Source organism: Mustela erminea, chromosome 18 (assembly GCF_009829155.1).
Source record: "Mustela erminea isolate mMusErm1 chromosome 18, mMusErm1.Pri, whole genome shotgun sequence".
NCBI lineage: Eukaryota > Metazoa > Chordata > Mammalia > Carnivora > Mustelidae > Mustela > Mustela erminea.
In genome coordinates this window covers 14,102,700-14,123,788 of record NC_045631.1, presented here as the reverse complement: position 1 = coordinate 14,123,788, position 21,089 = coordinate 14,102,700, and the positions used below count along the sequence as shown (strand labels likewise).

General features: G+C 40.2%; 1 pseudogene; it reads left to right on the top strand.

The window, feature by feature from the left end:
• Window positions 1-3,438: 3,438 nt before the first annotated feature.
• LOC116577784 overlaps window positions 3,439-21,089 on the top strand; it is a 56,624-nt pseudogene continuing 38,973 nt past the window's right edge.

Here is a 21,089-nt window from a genome sequence, read left to right as displayed (position 1 = left end):
CCCCCAAAAAGTTGTTTTTAAAAAGATACTGTAGAGTTTTCAGGAGAAAATTCAAGTCAGTTTCTTTCTTTCTCTTCATCTTTTTTCTTTCCTTATTTTGTAAATATTTATTGAGTGCTTGCTATGTTCTAGATACAGGGGGTAGAGTTAATAAAGAAAATCCCTGTCATCACATAGCACATATTCTCGTGCAGGAGAGGCAAACAAAGGGTAAAGTTTAATCAACGCACCGTAAAGAAGGTGATAAGTGCTCTGGGAAAGACGAGGGAAGGGAAATGCCCATGGGGGAGGGATTGAAAGTTTAAATTCCATGAAGCCCCTTCTGAGGAAGTGGTCTTTGAATAAAGACTTGATTGATGGACAAGGGATAGTGAGACAGTGGGCAGTGTGCATGTCTGTGGGAAGAGCTTGCCAGGTGGAATGAACAGCCAGTACAAATGCCCAGGGCTGGGAGTGCCGTGTCAGCTGGAGGAACAGTTAGAAGACCAGTTAAGGTCGTGGGCTTTTGCTCAAAGTGTGATGGGGAGAGTGTGAGCTCAGGAGTAATAGGATCTGACCAATGTTTTAGAAAGGATCATTCTGGTTGTTTGTTGCCAACAGATTGTGGAGCGGGGTGGTAAGGACAGGAGCCCGGGGACCAATCTGGGGACTACAGCAGTTACCCCAGTGAGAGATGAAGGGACTCAGGCTGGAATGACAGCCATGGAAGTGGTCGGGAGTCCCTTGAATTCTGCATGTTTTTGGAGGTAGAGACCGTAGTATTTAATGATGAATTGGATATGGGGTGTGAGAGAGAGAAGACTCAAAGATGCCTCCAGGGTGTCTAGCCTGGGTGCGTGAAGGAATCGAGTTGTTTGTTTCAGACATGCTTGAGGCTCTGTGGCTGGACCAGGCTCTGGGGCAAATCAGGGGTTCAGCTTAGATCTGTTAAACTGAAGACACACATTTAATAGAGGGGTGCAGATGCCCAAAGGGCACTTGGAGTCCAGAGGAGAGGTCTAGGCTGGGGATGTATTTCGGAGATCTAGGAGAAGGCAAAGGAGGAGAAACACTCCAGAATCCTGGTAGAAAGTCCTTGGCCTCGAAGATGAGGTTTCAGGAGACAGGCAGGGGCCGCTCCGTGGTTGTTTGGTTTTCACAGCAGTGTGAGGGCTATGGGAGAATGGGCTCTGAGTGCTCCGCAAGGCCTGAGTTCAGATTTTTACATTCTGAAGGCAAAAGCCATATCACTGATCTTGAGTCTTTCTTCTTTTTATAATATAATCATTTAAAGCTAAAATTTTTTTTAAAAGATTTTCTTTATTTGACAGAGAGAGATCACAAGTAGGCAGAGAGGCAGGCAGAGTAAGAGGGGGGAAGCAGGCTCCCTGCTGAGCAGAGAACCCAATATGGGGCTTGATCCCAGGACCCTGGGATCATGACCTGAGCCAAAGGCAGAGGCTTTAATCCACTGAGCCACCCAGGCACCCCTAAAGCTGAAAATTTCTAAGTATTTTAACTTTACACAGTCTAGGAATGCTTAATACTGTAGGGATTGTCCAGTTCTGGAAGGCTTTGAAAGAATATTTTCCCCCGAAATTGTCTGGGTCTCAGCTCCTCTTTGGGGGCAGTTTGTTAACTTGTTTTGATCAATCTCATGTAAAAGATTGTTCTTTTTGATCTTACTCTTAGCAGACATATGTAAAAACAGCACGACTTAAATGTCAGACCAGAAAAGCCGTAAGACATGTTCAGTGAAAATGCTTTTTAAATTAACCTTGATCTTGACATTCTTAGAAAGAAAAAAAAAGTGTTTGATTTTTTTCCCTGTGGTAATTAGTTGTAATATTAATGGAGATTTGCAAAACCTTAGTCCAGAGTGTTGTTCTGTTGATGTGTGTTATGGAAGTCCATATAGGTTCCTGGATAAGACAGACCAGGGTTTGAATTCTAGTCCCTCAGTTTGCTAGCTTTGACGTTGGAGAAGATACATGGCCTTTATGCACTTTATCCTTGTCCGTAAAAGGAAGATAATGCTGTGTGTTAAGTTTGTGAGGATTAAATAAACTGGTATGTGAAGCACTCAGTTTGTTGTCCTAGCAAATGTCCTCAGTAGACAATAGCTCTGGAAGTTTCCATATAGGGGACAAGGTGAAATAGTCTGAACATGTATTTTCTTAAAGCTTTGTGAAGTTGGAACTAAATTTCAGCACATGGACTTGGCAAATATTTTTATCATTCAGGGGGAGAAATTAAATTGAGAGTTGTTTTGTAACCATGAGAAACAGGGGTCAATACTGAAACAACATACTCATCAATAATAGTTTTAAAATACTAGATTATATTTTAAGTATTTGTATATTTTCCCTGCCATAGCAATGGATTTGGGATGTGATTTCAGAGCATTTGCATTCAGTTCTTTGATATCTTTTCTGTTTCATCCCTATGATGTTCATTGTAAAAATTAGCATTAAAAATCTTACATGTCAAACTATAATTTATGTATACGTATATTAGTTTTTGTTCTAAAAATGATCTCTGGTAGAAAACTCATATTTTTCTTCAAAAGCCTCTGCACTTCTATTCCTTAGCAAGATTTGTAACTGATATTTACACTGAGTGACTTTTGGCAATTTATATCAGTAAGGGCCCTCCAGAGTAGAAGATATGCTAGACTGACCCTGAGTTAAGCTTTTCCTGATCTCATATCTCGTCATTTAACCCCCATGCTGGTGTCACACCACCTTCCTTGCCTGCTCTCTGAGATTTACTAGCATACAGGTCTGGGACTCCATGAGAGTAATGACACGTGAGATTAGCTTTATGGGTTTTTAAAGAATTAATGAAATACTTTAAACACATGGGAAGGTAAAGTAAAATAATGAATGGCCATGTCCTCACTAACTTATTTATCTTTAATCAGCAGGCTTATTATGTAGATTTTATCCTTGGTAGACAGCCAAAGAAATTAAATCAGGCTTACAGATTTTTTAAAAAATGTGAAACCAGCTGCAGGAACATCTCTTCTGGGATAGAAGGATGGAATTTATTATATCCATCAGCTGCCTGGATTGCCTCCTAGGACAGTTAACCCCAGCCATGCTTCCGTATACACTTCGGGGGGCCTGCTCACAGCCCCTTGCCCCCTGCAGGAGGACAGTGCAGGTCCCTGAACATGCCTGCTTTCGTGGAGCCTGCTGCGTTGGTAACGTGTGTTTGCAAAACTCACAATTATTATTTTAAATTGTTCGTGGATTAAGATTTATTTATAATCTGATAATTTTTATAGATGATTTATAAAAATAATAGGCTTCTACAGTGGAAGTAGATGGAGGCTACATAAAGAAGTTAATAATAATCATTTATGATCTTGACACTGTTAAATACATCAACAAGATTAACCTGTCTGCTACTCAACCTGAGCTTAAGGGTTGCATTCTCCTTTTTTCATTACAAAATCATTTTTTAGCCATCCTTTTCTTGAATAAGTTCCAGTGAAAAAATGTGAGTACTCTCTTTTTTTTTTTTTTTTTTTGCATTTTTACTTGAAGAGTAAAGGCAGACTTAAGGAAAAATTAGTATTTTGTGTCACAAATTAATTTTTGATTGTGCTTCTCAAGATTTCATTGAGCTTTATTTATTGAATTCCAGTCATTTTTTTCCCCAAGTCCCAGTTGAAATAGTTGTAGTAATTGCTGCAGGTTTAGTTTTACCCACAGGAGCTGTAATAAGTAGGTAAATGAATCTGGTCGGCACAGCGATGTCGTCGTTTTGACAGGTTTTCTCTTAGACGAGCTGTGTAAGTCTCTGCAGCGCACATCTCTCTTCACCTGTGTTTCTCCCCCCAGCCTGCCCAGTTCCAGTGCCCGTGTATGCTAGCTCCGTCTCTGGGAGCTCCTGTGGCAACTCTCCATCCTGTCGCTTTGCCTCTCCACTGGTAAGTTTTGGTTTTATTAACTATAATTTCAGAGTGAGTGCTATTGCTTCTGTCCCTAAGGGAGCCTGGGATACATTGTGGATTCCCTTCTGATGTGCAGTGTTTACTAGAACTTACATTCTGACGTGCCCATTCCAGTGCTACTGCTGAGTTTTGGTCAGAGAACATTATTGTTGAGTCAGATGGACCTAGATTTGTACTCTGCCCTCTGTAGCTGTGTAAGCTTCAGCAAGAAATGTCACCCCCTGGGTCATTTTCCCCTCAACAGCGAGTATAGTACTCACGACTTTTCATGCTCCGTGGGTTGGAAAGCATGACAGCTGCAGAGTACCCATCAGAGGCAGGGAGGTAGTAACTTTATTTCCTCCAACTATCATCGCATCAGTTTGGATACTTACTGTATGTAGAATTTCCAGTAGTGGTGAGTGACCTCAGAGCCACATTCCTCCCACCTCAGTTCCCTGAATGCCGGTTCCCAGCCCTTCAGGACTTGCTCCACACCAGCCCCTTCCTCCCCTGGGCCATTTTCTCTGTGCCTCTCTTCCCTCCAGCCCAAGTGCTACTTCTAGATCCTGAGAATTTCTGCTCTGTTCTCCCAGGGTTTCACTCTGCCCCCTTCTGACCCTTCCCCCCACTCCTTGCTCTGGGCTGTGACCTTGAGGCTTTCTCATCAGCTGAAGTTCCAAGGGCTCTTGTGTCAGCTCTGGTGACTGTTTTCCAGATTAGCCTGGCAGACGTGAATTTCTTGAATTCTGCGGGTGGAGGGTAGGGCAGTAATAAGAGGGTAATTAGTGTAGTGGGTTCATCTTAGAGGTTTAAGAACATGGGACTCGGGAGCTTCTGCACCTCTTACTTGCCGCATTAACCAGGACAAATGAATCTCTTTGACCCTGCTTCTCCTAGGGAAAGCGAGTGTAATTGACCTATTTCATAGATTCTTTTAAGCGTAAATGAGCAAAAGCACTTTACTCTAATGTCTGGTACACAATACTCAGTAAGTGGCAACGGCTCTTACTATTGTTTTCAAGGAAAACCTAGCAGCCCATGGCTAAAGGAGATGCTGAATCAGCCAATCGCAAACAGACGAGTCTGAAAACCGGCAAAAAAAACCCTTTTTGCCTAACCCTCGAGACTTAAACCAAGTTAGAAAAAGCAGATGGGCTAATAAGACATTATAATCCCCTAAATTTTTTTTAAAAAAGCTAAGAGGGAAAAAAAAGTGTTGTGCATTCCTGCTTTAGTCCGGAATATAAGAAGACACTGGAATTGGAGTGACTGGGGAGAAACACGGAGGAAGTGTACTGGCATGGAAAGACAGTTGGCTTTATTTGGGGCCAGGCTCCATCTGGCTTTAGCGCTGGTGGGGCCGCTGGCTCACGTTTCACCTGGAGCAGCTCAGCTCCAGCACTGAGCCAGGGCCCCCTCCTCTGTAAGGCAGGCTTCATGAACAGCAGCCTTGGGCACGCTTGATAAACTGTAGCTATTATTATGAAGTCTATATTTGATGCTGTGTGAGACATAATGTGAAAAGCGAAGTTGATGCTTGAGAAAGAACCGCAGGGAAGAATCTAATTATGAGAGAAACGTGGGAGAGAGCCAGAAGAGAGGAGCCTGTTTGTAGGATGACCAAGGAATGAGATAGAGGGGGTCCAGTAGGAGGTTCATTGAATTGGAGATTGCTTTGACTGGCGAGAGCCAGTTGGGGTTTTCTGTTGGGTGGGGCAGCATTGAAGGGGAGAGCGCTCGGAGCTCAGCTCAGGCTGCTGGCCAAGAGATGGAGTGCTAACAGGGGTGAGGACATGCCAGAGGGAGGGAGGAAGCATATTTAGATGCTAGAAACTTTGGTGGGGAAACCATTTTTAGAAGGCTTTTATTAAAAGCTAATGGTTGGGCACCTGGATGGCTCAGTCCATGAAGCTTCTAACTCTTGATCTCAACCCAGGGCTTGGTCTCAGGGTCGGGAGTTCAAGATCCATGTGGGGCTCCACACTGTGCGTGGATCTGACTTTAAAAAAAAAAAAAAGGCAGCTTGAAGTGAAAATAAAAAGGGAAAAAGGAAAACTGAGGAGTAAAAAGAAATCCAGAATGTTCCTGTATCATTTCCAGATAGTGAGAAAGGGGATGGTTTAATAGGCCTTGCTTTTAATGAAAACTGCCAAAAATAAGATGATTTTATGCAAGCCTCCCCTTCCTTCCTACGGCTGGAGTAGACTGATGTGGAGAGTTGATACACACAGGCATACACATACAGCATTCTCTTTTTACATTCTCACACAAATACCCAGCTGCTACTTGATTCCAGAGAAATCTTGAAAGGAAAAAAAAAATCCAAGTCAGTCTTTTAGTTACAATAGTGGCTATAGGTTAAATGCTGTTTAGATCATGTTTCTTGGTTTCATAACATTTATTAAACTAAGGCTCTGGTTGATACTAATGAATGAAATGACCCGGTCCCTTAGATTAAAGAGCTTTTAATTTAGTTGTGTGGGGACGAGGTAGGTAAAGCAACCTCTGTTGGAAGCTTATGTGTGTGTCTCATTATTGCCTGTGGGAACATGAATGGGGAGCATGAAATCAGAGCAAGAACTCAGGAAGGCTGCTCAGGGGAGGGCATTGAGCTGAGTTTTGAAGAAAGACCTAGCAAGGTGAATTAGTAAAAGAATGGTATTATAGGCAGAAGAATTCTCATTCATGAAGTTCCAGAAGCATGACGCCCTGAAGAAACCCTGGAGCCCCTCCAGGCCTACTTAAATTTGTTAAAATTAAGTGAAATTTAAAATTTTGTTCCTTAGTCAGGCTAGCCACATTTCAAATGTTCAGTAGCCATCCGTGGCTAGTGGGTCTCCAGCACACTGGGTGCTCAGATGTAGACCGTCCATCATTGCTGGAAGTTCTGTGGACAAGGCTCTGTGAAGCGATCCAGGCTGGCGGATGCAGAGCACTGGTGGTGTGGGGGAGGGACAGGTGCAGCTAGAGAGGCAGGGGGCTGATGTCTCTTGATGGGATTTGGCTGTGGAAGCTGTCAGAGTGCTTTTAGGTGGAGGTGTGCTGTGAGCTGCTGCAGGGTGGAAGCCGGGGCTTGAGAGCAGTAGAGAGTAGAGTGGTCACTTGTTAGAGCACAGAGAACCCTGCAGACTGTTGTACCTTTCTTGTTTTGTTTTTTCTTTTTCTGAGAATGAGGGCCTGAGCTACAGGGAAGGTGGGGGCCAGGTAAGAGAAAGGTAGAGTTCACCAAGCTTGGAGATGCTTGAAAAGGAGACCGAATGGATGGATCATGGTAAAGTCACTAGAGCAGGGAGTGCGGGGAGCAACCCTTTGGAGCAGAATGGTAGTGAGTTAGTCCAGTACTCACTGGAGAGATCTAGGCCGCAGAGGTGAGGGGGTACTTGGAGGGTGAGAGTGGTTGCTGCGGTGCGGATAAAAATGTGAGGAGTGCAGGCCATGATGAGCACTGGGTGTTCCACGTAACCAGTGAGTCACTGCACACCACATCAGATGCTGATTACGTACAGTGCAGCGGCTAACTGAACAGAATTTTTTAAAAATGTGAGGCGTAGAGGGTCCGGAGTGACACCATGGGGAACTCCACACTCCATCCCTCTCCTTTAAGGGATGGAAGAGAAGCCGGCACCCACAGAACAGACTAAGAAGTGGGAGGAGAAGCCGGTTCACTGAATGAAGGGGTTGAGGTTGAGTGGTCTGCAGCGCGGGTGAAGCAGAGCGCGGGTAACACGAAGTGTCAGGGGGAAGCCTGGACAGCCTGGTGAAGACCGTGTGACTGCACAGGAGAAGACAGAAAGTGGGTTATGGTGGGTTGAGCGATACGTAGGAGGTGAGGAGCTTGTGTCAGTGAAGACTGATAATTTCGAGAGACATCGTTAAAAAGTAAAGACGTGCGAGAAGACGGTGATTAAAAGGACTGCAGGGATTTGAAGTGTGAGAAAATGGAATGTGTTTATGCACAGAGGAGAAGAAAACCAGAGGAAAGGGAGAGGGTGAGACCGTAAGGGGCAGAGGGAGCTGGTCCAGGTCTCTGAGGAGGTGGAGGGGACCGGACTTACAGCACGGAGTGGAAAGACCAGCAGGGAGAAGATCCCTTCCACTCAGATGCTGTGGCTGCAGACGGTTTGACGAAGGCATGGAAGAGCTAGAGAAAGGGCCTACCTAAACCACTGGAAAGAAATTGTGGAGTTAGATGCTTGGGATCAGTTTGAGCACTTTTTAGCTGTGTGATCTCAGGCAAATTTCCTAAACTTCTGAGCTGAGCTGTTTGTATCCATGTATGATGTGGGTTTCAGAACATGACTGGGGTTAGGTAAGACATGGAAAGCACCCAGCGGTGTCTAGCCCATCGTAGACAGTTGGTCATGTTAGTCTTTCCATTGTCCCTTCCCTTTATTACTAGACACACAAGGTCTCTTTAAAAAGTGATGAGGGGATTGTATGTCATGTGCGTCACACACATACACACACACACACACACACACACACGAGAGGAGATCTGATACAGATTTCATTGCACAGTGACATTCGAAGGAGCACTAGCAGTGAATTGGGTGTTTAGGACATGGGTTTAAGATTAAAGGGCATCGTGTAGTATTTTTCCTTTTCTCAAATAGAAATGAAGGTTAAGCAAGGTCATAGAGAACTTAACATAATAAATTAGGAAGTTCATTGTTTCAGAAAACCATTGTGTAACCAAGACATTTAATTAGAGGTGTCACTTGAGTCCTTGAACTAGGCAAATGCCACAGGACATACAACTGCTTACATCTGTGTATTTGCTTATATACCTTTTATATGCTTTCCTTTCCTTCCTGTCCTATCTCCTGCAAACCCATTCCTCCCCCTAACAAAAGAAGAACAAAAGGGATGTACCCACAGCCTGTAAGGTTTTCCAGATCTTGCTTTCTGTGAGCAAACATAAATCTCTAGGCTTGAACGTAGTTATCCTTATCGATCTATTTACTTTTTTGCATAACGTGGTCTCTTGCTTTCCTGTTTATAATGTTTTCCTCACTGGAGGTTTAAAACTTTTTAAAATGTGTGCAGGATGTTGTTAGTCTAAAGTCCCTGGACATAGTGTTTTAGTCATCAAGTGAATAGTTATTGAGTACCTGCTTTGCTAGGCCAAGAGCCAAAACTGGGCATGTTGAGATGATGAAAACACATCCCAGAAATTTCAGGAGAGGGAGACATATACATGATAAGTGGTATGATATATTTTTAAGTATCATTTTTGGAAAACATTTTAGAAGTCTTTATATGAAGACACTTTAAACTGCTTTCCTAAGGGAAAGATCTTCCAAAGAGATTTCTTTTTTCCGAAATTTTAAGATAGAATTAACTTTATGCCCACTTTTATGAAGACAGTATTCCTTAGTCTAATGGCTATTCTGATGTGCATTTTATTACTAGGCCAGTTTTAATTTTATGTTGTTAATTTTAGTCCCTTCCAGATAGGCAGCATATTCAGGAAGAAAACTTATCCTCCCCACCATTGGGTCCTCCCAACTATCTACAAGTGTCCAAAGATTCTGCCAGCACTAGTAGCAAGAACTCTTCTTGTGACATGGATGACTTTGTTTTGGTTCCACACAACATCTTGTCAGACCACTCATGTGAGAATCTTTTCTACTTGTACACATTATATTTCTTAATTTACTAGACTAGCATTTATTTTTAACCTTTATACCATGCTCTCTCATGCAGGGCACCTTTTCAAAGGGGCACTTTATTTAGTTGTGTGAATTCCCAGAACTATATACCTACCATTCTAAAATCTGCTCAGTCATCTTCCATGAAGCAGTAACTTTGGATTCTGAAGGTAGATGAGAAGTTTGCAGGAAAGGATCTCAAATTCTGTTTGTATCCACACAGAAAGAAATAAGAAAGTCAGCAGAATTAAAGGAAGACCTCTGTTGCAAAAACCACCTTAAGAGTCAAGGGAATTTAAAACCAGGCTGGATGCCCTTCAGAAGAGACTTGCATGAGGTCAGAAATGAGTTTCACAAACATATGGGGAGAATTTTTGTAAAAGAAGCAGAATCCAAGTTGACTAAATATGGTCAGGGCTATGAGGAGCAGCAAAGGGCACCAGAAAACCTACAAAAAAGAAGTTAGACAAAACCGTCAAGAAAGAAGGAACTGTGGTTTCGTGGTGAAGGAACAGGATCAGAAAACCTAGAAATTGGGTTCCTTCAGTAATTGAATAGTATCAAGTTGACCATGTGCAGGTTGGAGAAGTTTGTGTCCAGCGGTCTGTGTAGTTGTCAGATACTGATGGTGCAGCTGCTACTGTTAGGAATCATGCCAGGTGTGAAGGCTATCATCCCCAGAGCATGTGCTTTGGGGATGTATCCACTGGGGATGGGGGAGCAGGGACAAGGCTGCAGGAGAAGGTGGGGCGGTTCACCATCGGTGCTCCGACAGGTGGGAGTTCCCTATAAAAATCCAACATACAGTGGTTTTCTTCTATTTTAAAAAAAGAATTAAGACTTTAAAAATTATGCAGTATTTCAAGCAGGAAATAATACAGCAGATACTCAAATCCACCCCCATTCTAATTTTATTTATGTCAGTGTTTAGCCATGTTGTTTTAGATGTCTTTTCTTAAGGATAAAAAATGCTGTATAGGTACAGCCAAAGTCCTTTTCCTTGTTCCACTCTTGCTAGAGGTTAATTCTTACTGTAGATTTTTTTTAATACTTCCACATATCCTATATCTATACATAACGTATGATGTTCTTGTGTTTTTACAGTTTTAAGTAAATGGTATAAGGAACGTTTCTATAGCTTGGTTTTTTATTCATGTTTTTGTTACATTCCTAGATACGTATCTAGATATGCATGCAGTTTATTTTAATATCTGAAATTTACAGTATAACTGTATTTTATAATACAACTAAACCACACATTTTTCCATTTTTTGCTGAGGGTGACCTGGATAATTTCTATCTTTTCACTGTTCAAAGTGTATTGTAACAGATGTCCTTGTATCAGAGTTTCTTCCACATGGATGCTCTAGAAATTTTCAACTTCAGATCTATAAAATATTGGTACATACAAGTTGTAGGCAATCAGTAGTTTGTGCCATGCTGCCCTATGGAGTAATGGTGATTTCTAAAGATTTTTTTTTTCATCTTTAACTTTACCTGGAATTCACTTTTGTAGATGGAATAAGGTAGGGATCTTAATATTGAATATTCTGTCCTTTCTCTGTTGATAGACAATTCCAGATTTGTCCTGTTAGGTTTTTATAAAGAATTGGGTTTGTTTTAAGGTGTTCTATTCTGTTGGTCTATTTGTCTGTATTATAAAATTTTTAAATGTGTGTGTGTGTGCGGTGTGTGTATGTGAGAAAGAGAGATAGTGAGGGAAGGGGTGATGGTAGAGAGCATTTTTGTATTCTTTGGAATCACCCTGGCTACTCTTAACTGCTTTTACCCCCATGTAATCTAACACCAGCTTGACAAATCCTACAAAAAACATTAGGGGATTTTGATGTGAATTTGATTGATTGATTTTATAAGACCTATACAGGAACAGTTAATGATCTTTACAATATTAAATTGCCAAATCAAGAATATGTGTTTCTCACAAAATCATAAGGGTTCATAGGGGAAGAGAAGGAAAAATGAAATAAAAACAGAGAGGGAGGCAAACCATAAGAGACTCTTAACTCTAGGCAACAAACTGAGGGCTCCTGGAGGGGAGATGGATGGGTGGATGGGATAATTGGGTGACAGGCATTAAGGAAGGGACTTGATAGAATGAGCACTGGGTCTTTTATCCATCTGATAAACCACTAAATTCTACCCCTTAAACTAGTAATACACTATGCATTAACTAATTTGAATTTAAATAATAAAAAAAGAGTATGTGTTTCTCTATTATCTAGGTTTCCTTAATGTGCTTTGATAGATATTTATATTTTCCTACATAAAAGACATTCATATCTTTTGTCTTATTCTAGTTACCTTTGTTCTTTTCTTTCCCTTGTGTAAATACTATATTTGATAATTTTTTTTTTCAAAACCATTCCTGCCGAGGTCTCTGTGCTTCCAAATCTCACATCATTTATCAGTCTTCAGCTTTTTGATGTATTTACAGCATTTGTTATCATTGGCCAAACCCTTTTTTAAATCTTATATTTTTTATTTTTTAAAAAAAGATTTCATTTGTTTATTTGTAAGAGAGAAAGAGAGTGAGAACATAAGCAGTGGGGGAGAGGCAGGCAGAGGGAGAAGTGGCTCCTTGCCAAGCAAAGAGCCCAGTAAAGAACTGGATACCGGACCCTGGGATCACAACCTGAGCCAAAGGCTGGTGTCCCCACAGTCTTCTCTTTATTAAAAATTTTTTATTGCAAAATACATCATGCATATATTTTTAAAACATTTTATTTATTTAGAAAGAGTAAGAGCAAGTGGAGGGAGAGAGAGAGAATCCCAAGTAGACTCCATGCTGAGCCCAATGTGGGGCTCGATCTCATGACCGAAATCATGATCCAAGCTGAAATCAAGAGTTGGACACTCAACCGACCAAGCCACCCAAGTGCCCCAAAGATTTTTTTTTAGAGCATTTTTAGGTTTACAACAAAACTGAGAGGAAGGTACAAGTTTCCACATATCCCTTGCCTCCCCATTCTCAGCATCACTCACCAGAACAGTACATGTGTTGCTGAGGATAAACCTACATTGACACATCACAGTCACCCAAAGTCCATAGTCTACTTGGAATTCATTCCTGGTGTTGAACATTCTGTGAGTTGGGAGGAAGGTATAATGACATTTCTCCATCATTACAATATACAAAGCATTTTTACTGACCTAAAAATCCTCTGTGCTCCCCACCTGTCCCTTGGAAACCACCAGTATTTTTATTGTCTCTATATTTCTGTACCACAGTTTGTCCATTTACCTATTGAAGGACACACTGATTGCTTCCAAGTTTTGACAATTAAGAATAAAGCTACTATAAACATCCATGTGCAGGTTTTTGTGTGGACATATAGTGTGCAGCTCCTTTGGATAAATACCAAGGAGCATGACTGCTGGCTGGTATGGTAAGAGCATGTTTAGTTTTGTAAGAAAACACCAAACTCTTCCAAGTGGCTCTACCATTTTGCATTCCCACCAACAATGAGTGGAGTTCCTGTTGCTCCACATTCTCACCAGCATTTGGTGATGTCAGTGCTCTGAGGTGGGCTGTTCTGGTAGATGTGCAGTGGAGTCTCATTTTAATTTGCATTTCTCTGATGACATCTGATATTCAGCATTTTTCATGTGCTTATTCACCATCGTATATCTTCTTTGGTGAGGTGACTGTTGAGATATTTGGCCCATTTTTCAATTGGATTGTTTGTTACCTTGTTGAGCTTTAAGAGTTCTCTGTATATTTGGAATAACAGTCCTTTATCAGATGTGTCTTTTGCAAATATCTTTGTTCGGTCTGTAGCTTATATTCCATTTTCTTGATATGGTCTCTCACAGAGCAGTTGTTTTTAATTTCAGTAAGTTATCACTAATGATTAATTCAATCATTAAATGAATTTCTTTCATGGATTGCATGTTTGGTGTTGGTATCACAATACCCAGGGTGCTCTAGGTTATGTTGTCTTCTATAATATTTGTGATTTTTTTCTTTTATATTTAGGTCTGTGGCCCATTTTGAGTTAACTTTTTTTTAAGATATTATTCATTTATTTGAGCGAGAAAGGGAACACAAGTAGGGGGAGTAGGAGAGGGAGAAGCAGGCTTCCCGTGGAGCAGGGAGCCCAATGCGGGGCTTAGTCCCAGGACCCTGGAATCATGACCTGAGCCAAAAGCAGATGCTTAATGACTAAGCCACCCAGGTGCCCCTTGAGTTAATTTTTTTGAAAGGTCTGTATCTAGATGCATTTTGTTGTTGTTGTTGTTCTATGGATATCTACTTATAGCATTATTTTTTAAAGACTATCTTTGCTCCATTGTATTGTCTTTGCTCCTCTGTCAAAGATCAGTTGACTATATTTTTGAAGGTCTCTTTCTGATCTCCCTATTCTGTTCCATTGATCTATTTGTTCTTTTGCCAGTATAACACTGTCTTGATTACTGTAGTTTTATAGTTAAGTCTTGAAATTGAGTAGTGTCAGTCCCTTGCCCTTCTCCTTCAGTGTTCTGTTGGCTGTTGTGGGTCCTTTGCCTCTCCATTTAACCTTTAGAATTAGTTTGTCGATATCCATAAAATAACTTGCTGGGATTGTCATTGGGATTGTAGTGAATCTATAGATCGAGTTGGGAAGAACTGACATGTTGACGATATTTAGTCTTCCTATCCAAAAACGTAGAGTATCTCTCCATCTATGTGTTCTTTGATTTCATTCATCAGAGTTTTGTAGTTTTCCTCATACAGGTCTTGTATGACTTTTGTTAGACTTATACCTAAATATTTCACTTTGGCGGGTTGTGATATAAATGGTGTTTTTTTTATTTCAAATTTTAGTTGTTTATTATTGAGATATAGGAAAGCAATTTAATTTTTCAGTATTAACCTTGTATTCTGCAACCTTGCTTTAGTCAGTTATTAGTTCCAGGAGGTTTTTTTGATCAATTCTTTTGGATTTTTTTTACATAGGTAATCATGTTATCTTCGAACAATAGTTTCATGTTTACATTTCCAAGCTGCATACCTTTCATTTCCTTTTAACTTACTGTATTAGCAAGGACTTCGAGAGCTGTGTTGAAAAGAAGTAGCGAGAGAAAGAGGGCTTCCTTCAGATTATGAAACTGTAATAACCACAGCCAATAGAAAAATCGCTGGAAGAAAAAAAAGAGAGAGGACATCCTTATATTTTCACCCAATCTTAGTGGAAAAGCTTGGAGTTTCTCACCCTTTAGTATGGTGTTAGCGGTAGCTTTTTGTAGATATTCTTTATCAAGTTGAGACAGTTCCCCTCCATTCCCAGTTTACTGTGAGATTTTATCATGAATGGTGGTTGGATTTGTCAAATGCTTTTTCTGTGATGTTCTCTCTATTAATGGGATATATCACATTAATTTTAAAATGTCGAACCAGCCTTGCATACCTGGGATAAATCCCATTTGGTCATGGCGTATAATTCTTTTTATACATTGCTGAATTCAGTTTGCTAGTATTTTGTTGGAGATTTTTGCATCTGTGTTCATGAGAAATACTGGTCTGCAGTCTTCCTTGTAATGTCTTTTTCAGGTATTGGTATGAGAGTAACTATGGCCTCATGGAATGAATTAGGAAATACTCTCTCTGCTTCTATCCTCAGAAAGAGATTGAAAATAGATACTTGGTATAATTTCTTCCTTTAATGTTTGATAGAATTCACCAGAGAACTCATCTGGGCCTCATGCTTTCTGTTTTAGAAGGCTATTAATTACTGATTCAATGTCTTTAATAGATAAAGACCTATATTCAAATTGCCTATTTCTTCCTGAGTAAATTTTAGCAGATGTGTCTTTCACATAATTGGTCTACTTCATCTACAGTGTCAAATTTGTAGGCATAGAGTTGTTCATAGTATTCCTTTATTATCCTTTTCAGTAAGATCCCTACTGGTGTCTCTTCTTTCATTTGTAGTATTAGTATTTTGTATCCCCCTTTCTGGTTTTTTTGTTTTTTCCCGTCTTTTGTTAACCTGGCTAGGAGCTTATTGATTGTTGTGTTTTCAAATTCATTTAGTTCAAAATCTTTAAAAATTTCTCTTGAGATTTCTTCTTCAGCCAATTTGTTATTCAGAAGTATGTTTTCAGTCCCCCTGTATTTTGGGATTTTTCAGTTACCTTTCTGTTACTGATTTCTGGTTTAATTCCGTTATAGTCTGCAAGCAGAAACTGATTTCTATTCCTTTTAAAAAAAATTTTTTGGTTGTTTCATTTTGTTTGTTTTTTTAAAAGATCTTATGTATTTATTTGAGAAGGAGCACAAGCAGGGAAAGGGGCAGAGGGAGAAGCAGACTCCTCTCTGAGCAGTGAGCCTGATGCACAGTTCTGAGTTGAAGGCAGATGTTGAACTGAGCGAGCCACCCAAGCACACCTCTTTTAAGTTTGTTAAGATGTGTTTTATAGCCCAGAATGTAGTCTATCTTGGCAAATGTTCCATGTGAGTTTGAGGAAAATGTGTATCCTACTGTTGTTGGATGAAGCTGTCTGTAGATGTCAGTTATATCTTGGTGATTGATGGTGTTATTGAGTTCAACTGTTTCCTTACTGGTTTTCTGCCTGCTGGATCTGTCCATTTTTGAGGGATAGGTGTTGAAGTCTCCAGCCACGTTAGTGGTTTCACCTGTTTCTACTTGTAAGTTTTACCTTGTATAGTTTGATGCCTTGTTAGGGGCATGCATAATGTTAAGGAAGAATTGCTATGTCTTCTTGGAGAATTTATATTTATGTAAATATAAATATATCATTACATAAGGCCCTTCTTTATCCCTAACTTTTCTTACACTGATGTCTGCTGTGTCTGAAATTAATATATTCCGGCCTTCTTTTGATTAATGTAAGCATGTTAGTGTTAGCAGGGTCTATTTTTCTCCATCTGTTTACTTTTAATCTGTGTGTCTTTATATTCAAAGTAATTTTCTAATAGACAACATGTATTTGGGTTGTGTGTTTTAATCCGCTCTGAAATCTGCCTTTTAATAGGTGCATTTAGACCGGTGACATTAGAAGTGTTATTGGTAAACCTGGATTAATATCTAGCATTTGTTACTGTTTTCTCTTCATTGTCCTTGTTCTTTTCATTGTCCTTGTTCTTTGTTCCCGTTTTTGTCTTCTGTGTTTTTTCTGCCTTTCGTGGTTTTAACTGACCATTTATTATGATTCTATTTTCTTTCTTTCTTAGCATATCAATTGTACTTTTTTTTCTTTCTTTATTGGTTGCTCTAGAGTTTGCAATATATATTTATAATTAATCCAGATCCACTTTATTATTTTTTAATATTTATTATTTTTTAAAGCTTTATTCATTTATTTATTTATTTTAGAGAGGGGACATGTGCAAGCAGTGGGGAGGGGCAGAGGGGGAGTGAGAGAATCTCAAGCAGACCCCGGCCAAGCGTGGAGTGCAACAAGGGGCTCAGTCTCACACCCCTGAGATCGTGACCTGAGCCAAAATCAGCAGTCGGACACTTAACCAACTAACCCACCCAGGCGCCCCAGTCCAGGTCCACTTTAAAGATTTTATTTATTTATTTATTTGACAGCAAGAGAGAGAGAACACAGGCAAAGGGAATGGCAGGCAGAGGGAGAGGGAGAAGGAGAAGCAGGCTCTCTGCTGAGCAAGAAGCCCAATGCAGGGCTCAATCCCAGGACTCTGGGTTCATGACCTGAGCCCAAGGCAGACGCTTAACTGACTGAGCCACCCACATACCCTCCAGGTCCACTTTCAAATAAAACTGTACTACTTCATGGTAGTGTCAAGTACCTTGTAGTAACAAAATCCTAATTCCTTCCTGCCATCCCTTGTATCATTGCTGCCATCCATTCTAGTTGAATATAAGGATCCATAAGCCTATCCCTATATACATAAGACACACACATTAAGCATACGGAATATACTATTGCTATTATTTTGGCAACAAATCCCCTCAATTTTTATTGTCCGAGAAAGTCTATTTTTCCTTCACTTTTGACAGATAATTTTGCAGGGTTCGGAATTCTAAGTTGGTGGTTTACTTCTCTTAACACTTTAAATACTTCATTTCATTCTTGCTTGTGCGATTACTGAGAAGTTAACGCAGTTCTTTGTTTCTCTGAAAGTATAGTGTTCTTTTTTTTTTACTTCTTCCAGAATTTTCTAATTTTTTAGTTTTTCTGTTAACTTGAAAATGATCTGCCTAGGTGTAGTTGTTCTGGGCATTTATCCTGCCTGGAGTTCTCTGAGCTTTGTGAATCTGTGGTTTGGTGCCTACATTCATTTGGTGGAAATTCTCAGTCGTTGTTTCCAGTATTTCCCTCTGATCCTTTTGTCCTTTCTTCTCTTTCTAGTAATCCCATTACACATGTTACACCTTTTGTAGTTGTCCCACGGACCTTGATATGCTGTTGTTTTTTAAAGGGAATCTTTGTTGGGGCACCTGGGTGGCTCAGTGGGTTAAGCATCTGGCTCAGGTCCTAATCCCAATGACCTGGGACTGAGCCCCTCGTCAGACTGCCTGCTCACTGGGAAGCCTGCTGCTCCCACTCCTTTCGATGCCCCCTCTTTGTGCTCTCTCTGTCAAATAAATGGATAAAATCATTAAAAAAAAGCTTTGTTTTCCAGTTTTTGAGGATTTTGTCAATAATGTTCTCTGGTTCAAAGCATCTTTCCTCAGCTGTGTCTGGTCTACTAATAAGACTACCAAAGGCATTCTTCATTTCCTTTACAGTGTTTTTTAACCTCTAGCATTTCTTTTTGGTTCCTTGTTAGGATTTCCTTCTCTCTCTCTCTTTCATCAATCTTTATATCTATCTCTTTATCTTTATCTCTTTCTCTCTTTATCTTTATCTCTTTATCTCTTTATATCTATCTCATCTGTTCTTGCTTGTGACCTACCTCATCCATTAGGGCTCTTAGAGTATTAATCATAGTTGTTTTAAATTTCCAGTTTGATAATTCTAACATGCCTTCCATATCTGGTTCTGAGGCTCACCATCTCTTCAATCTGTGTTTTTTGCTTTTTGGTATGCCTTGTGACTTTTTCTTGATCGTCATACAGGATGTCCTGGGTAAAAAGAACTGCTGTAAGTAGGTTTTATAGAAATGTGATGGGGAGCTGTGGGGGCAGGAGGAAGTGTTCTGTGATTGGGTCTCAGTACTTTAGTGAGCCTAGGTTTCTGGTCTGTGTGCTTTACACATGTTTCCAGTTTCTTTCTCCTGCCTGAAGATGGGACAGGATGGCTCTAGGGCATTAGGGTTGGGTACTTCCCTGCCCCCAGCTCAGTCTGGGGCTTAACTCCAGCAGGTAAAGCTCTGATTGTTTCCCCTGAAGGCAGGCCCTTCGAAGAACAGAACGCGCATACCTATTTAAAACTGGTCCCTTTTCTCTTCCCCCTCCCCCTCCAAGAGGCAGGAGTGGATTTTTTTCTCTGTTTACTAAGTGAGTATATGAGTTCCCCTGGGATAAATCTGACAATATTATAGGCCTCCCTGTGACTAGATCCTTCTGGAATTTTTTAACTCTGAGAATTGTCCACAGTGATCCTCTTGCAAATTGTCAATCTCAGTTCATGTTTTTCTGTCCTGGCTGTGGTTTCCTCAAGCCTTTTGCTGGTGAGTCTCTTCTCAGATAAACCACACCTCCGGGTGTTTGCCTTTCTGCCTCTCTAATCCTGTGGCATCAGTTTGCCTCTGTCCTTCTCTCTCATTTGGATCCAAGAACTGTTGATTTTTCAGTCTGTTCAGCTTCTGACATGTGAAACTGGGACCCAGAAGTCCCCATGTAAGATCTTTAAAACATCTGTACAATTTAAAAGTAATAATAAGACAGGGTGCCTGGGTGGTTCAGTGGGTTAAAGCCTCTGCCTTCTGCTCAGGTCGGGATCTCAGGGTCCTGGGATCCAGCCCCACATCTTGCTCTCTGCTCATCAGGGAGCCTGTTTCCCGCTCTCTCTCTCCCTGCCTCTCTGCCTGCTTGTGATCTCTGTCTGTCAAGTAAATAAATAAAATCTTAAAAAAATAAAAAGTAATAAAAGTAATAATAAGACAAGTACTAGAGTGCACTCTGATTTTCTTCTTTTGTCTGATTTTATTTTTGTTTTGTCTTATTGCTCTAATTTTAGGGAAATTTCCTTGATGTTTTCTTTTCTTGAGTTTATCATTTATGTTCTCATATTTTTAAGTTTTAGAAGCTTCCCTTTCCTTTGAGCGTTGTTCTGATTTCAGTGCAGTATTTTATCTCTGAGGACATTAATTTTTAACATTTCCATGAAAAATACTTCTTTTTTATCTCTCCCAGGTTGTTTTGGAGTCTAGGTTTCAGATTAGATTCCTTCCTTGGATGTTTGGTAATTGTCATATACTCATAATTAAGAATGGAAAATTAGAACGTTGTTTGAAAGCTTCGAATGTGGTGGGTCTTAAGGACAATGAGTTTACGCTGATGATGTATTATGTATTCTGCTTCCTTTTTGGAGGAAGTCTCCTGGAGAAGACTCCCTCATACCATGTGGGAGAAATTGCTATTGGCTCTTGGGTCTCCTAGGTCAAATAATGCTTCAGTCAACTTTGTAACTTCTAAATTTTTGTGGCTATTGACTTTTCTATTCTTTTTGCCCTTCTGAACTTAGGTTCTCTTTTTTTTCCTTCTATAAAATGGTATCATATCAAAATAACAATATAATTAACTAAAACCATTTAAAATCATTTTATGGGGGCGCCTGGCTTACTCATTTGGTAGAGCATGTTAGTCTTAATCTCATGGTCAAGAGTTCAAACCCCGTGATGGGTGTGGAGCCCACTTAAAAAAAAAAGTCTTTTTGTGGGTCTTTTTGTCCTTAGGGTAATCCTGTTAGGAATGTCCAATCAAATTGCTAAACTTAAAGTCACTTGAAAAAATTCCCTTCTAGTGATAACACTGACAAATTGCTACACGGTTATGTATGACGGAAGATGATACATGTTTTGCTTCATTTTCACTTTTGATTTCTAGGGGTCTTTTTTTCCTTTTGATTTTATTTTGTTTCATAATTATGTATGGCCCCCAATTCAAAGCTAGAAAATGAAGTGCACTTAGTGAAATATAGCTCCTACCCTTGCCCCATCTACCTTGTTCCCTCCATTACCATATCAGGAGCTATTCTCTCTAAAATAGGTCCCTTCCTCCCTCACTTCTCTTTATTCTCTTACCCTGATTTATTTTCCTTTATATACATTTTTATATATTTATATTATTTATTTATTTTGAGAGAGAGTGTATATGTGGAGTCGAATGCAGGGCTCGATCCCATGACCCCAAGATCATGACCTGACCTGAAATCAAGAGTCTGATGCTTAACCAACTGAGCCACCCAGATGCCCCACTTTCCTTTATATTTCTTATCATGTCTGACACTATTACTTTCTTTCCTTACTAGAGTAGAAGCTTCATGGGAGCAGGGACTTAAGATGTGCCAAAATAAATGCATTTCTCCATTCTTATTTGGGGCCCTTCAGAGGGATATTTGTGTTTGTTTCCTTTTTTTCC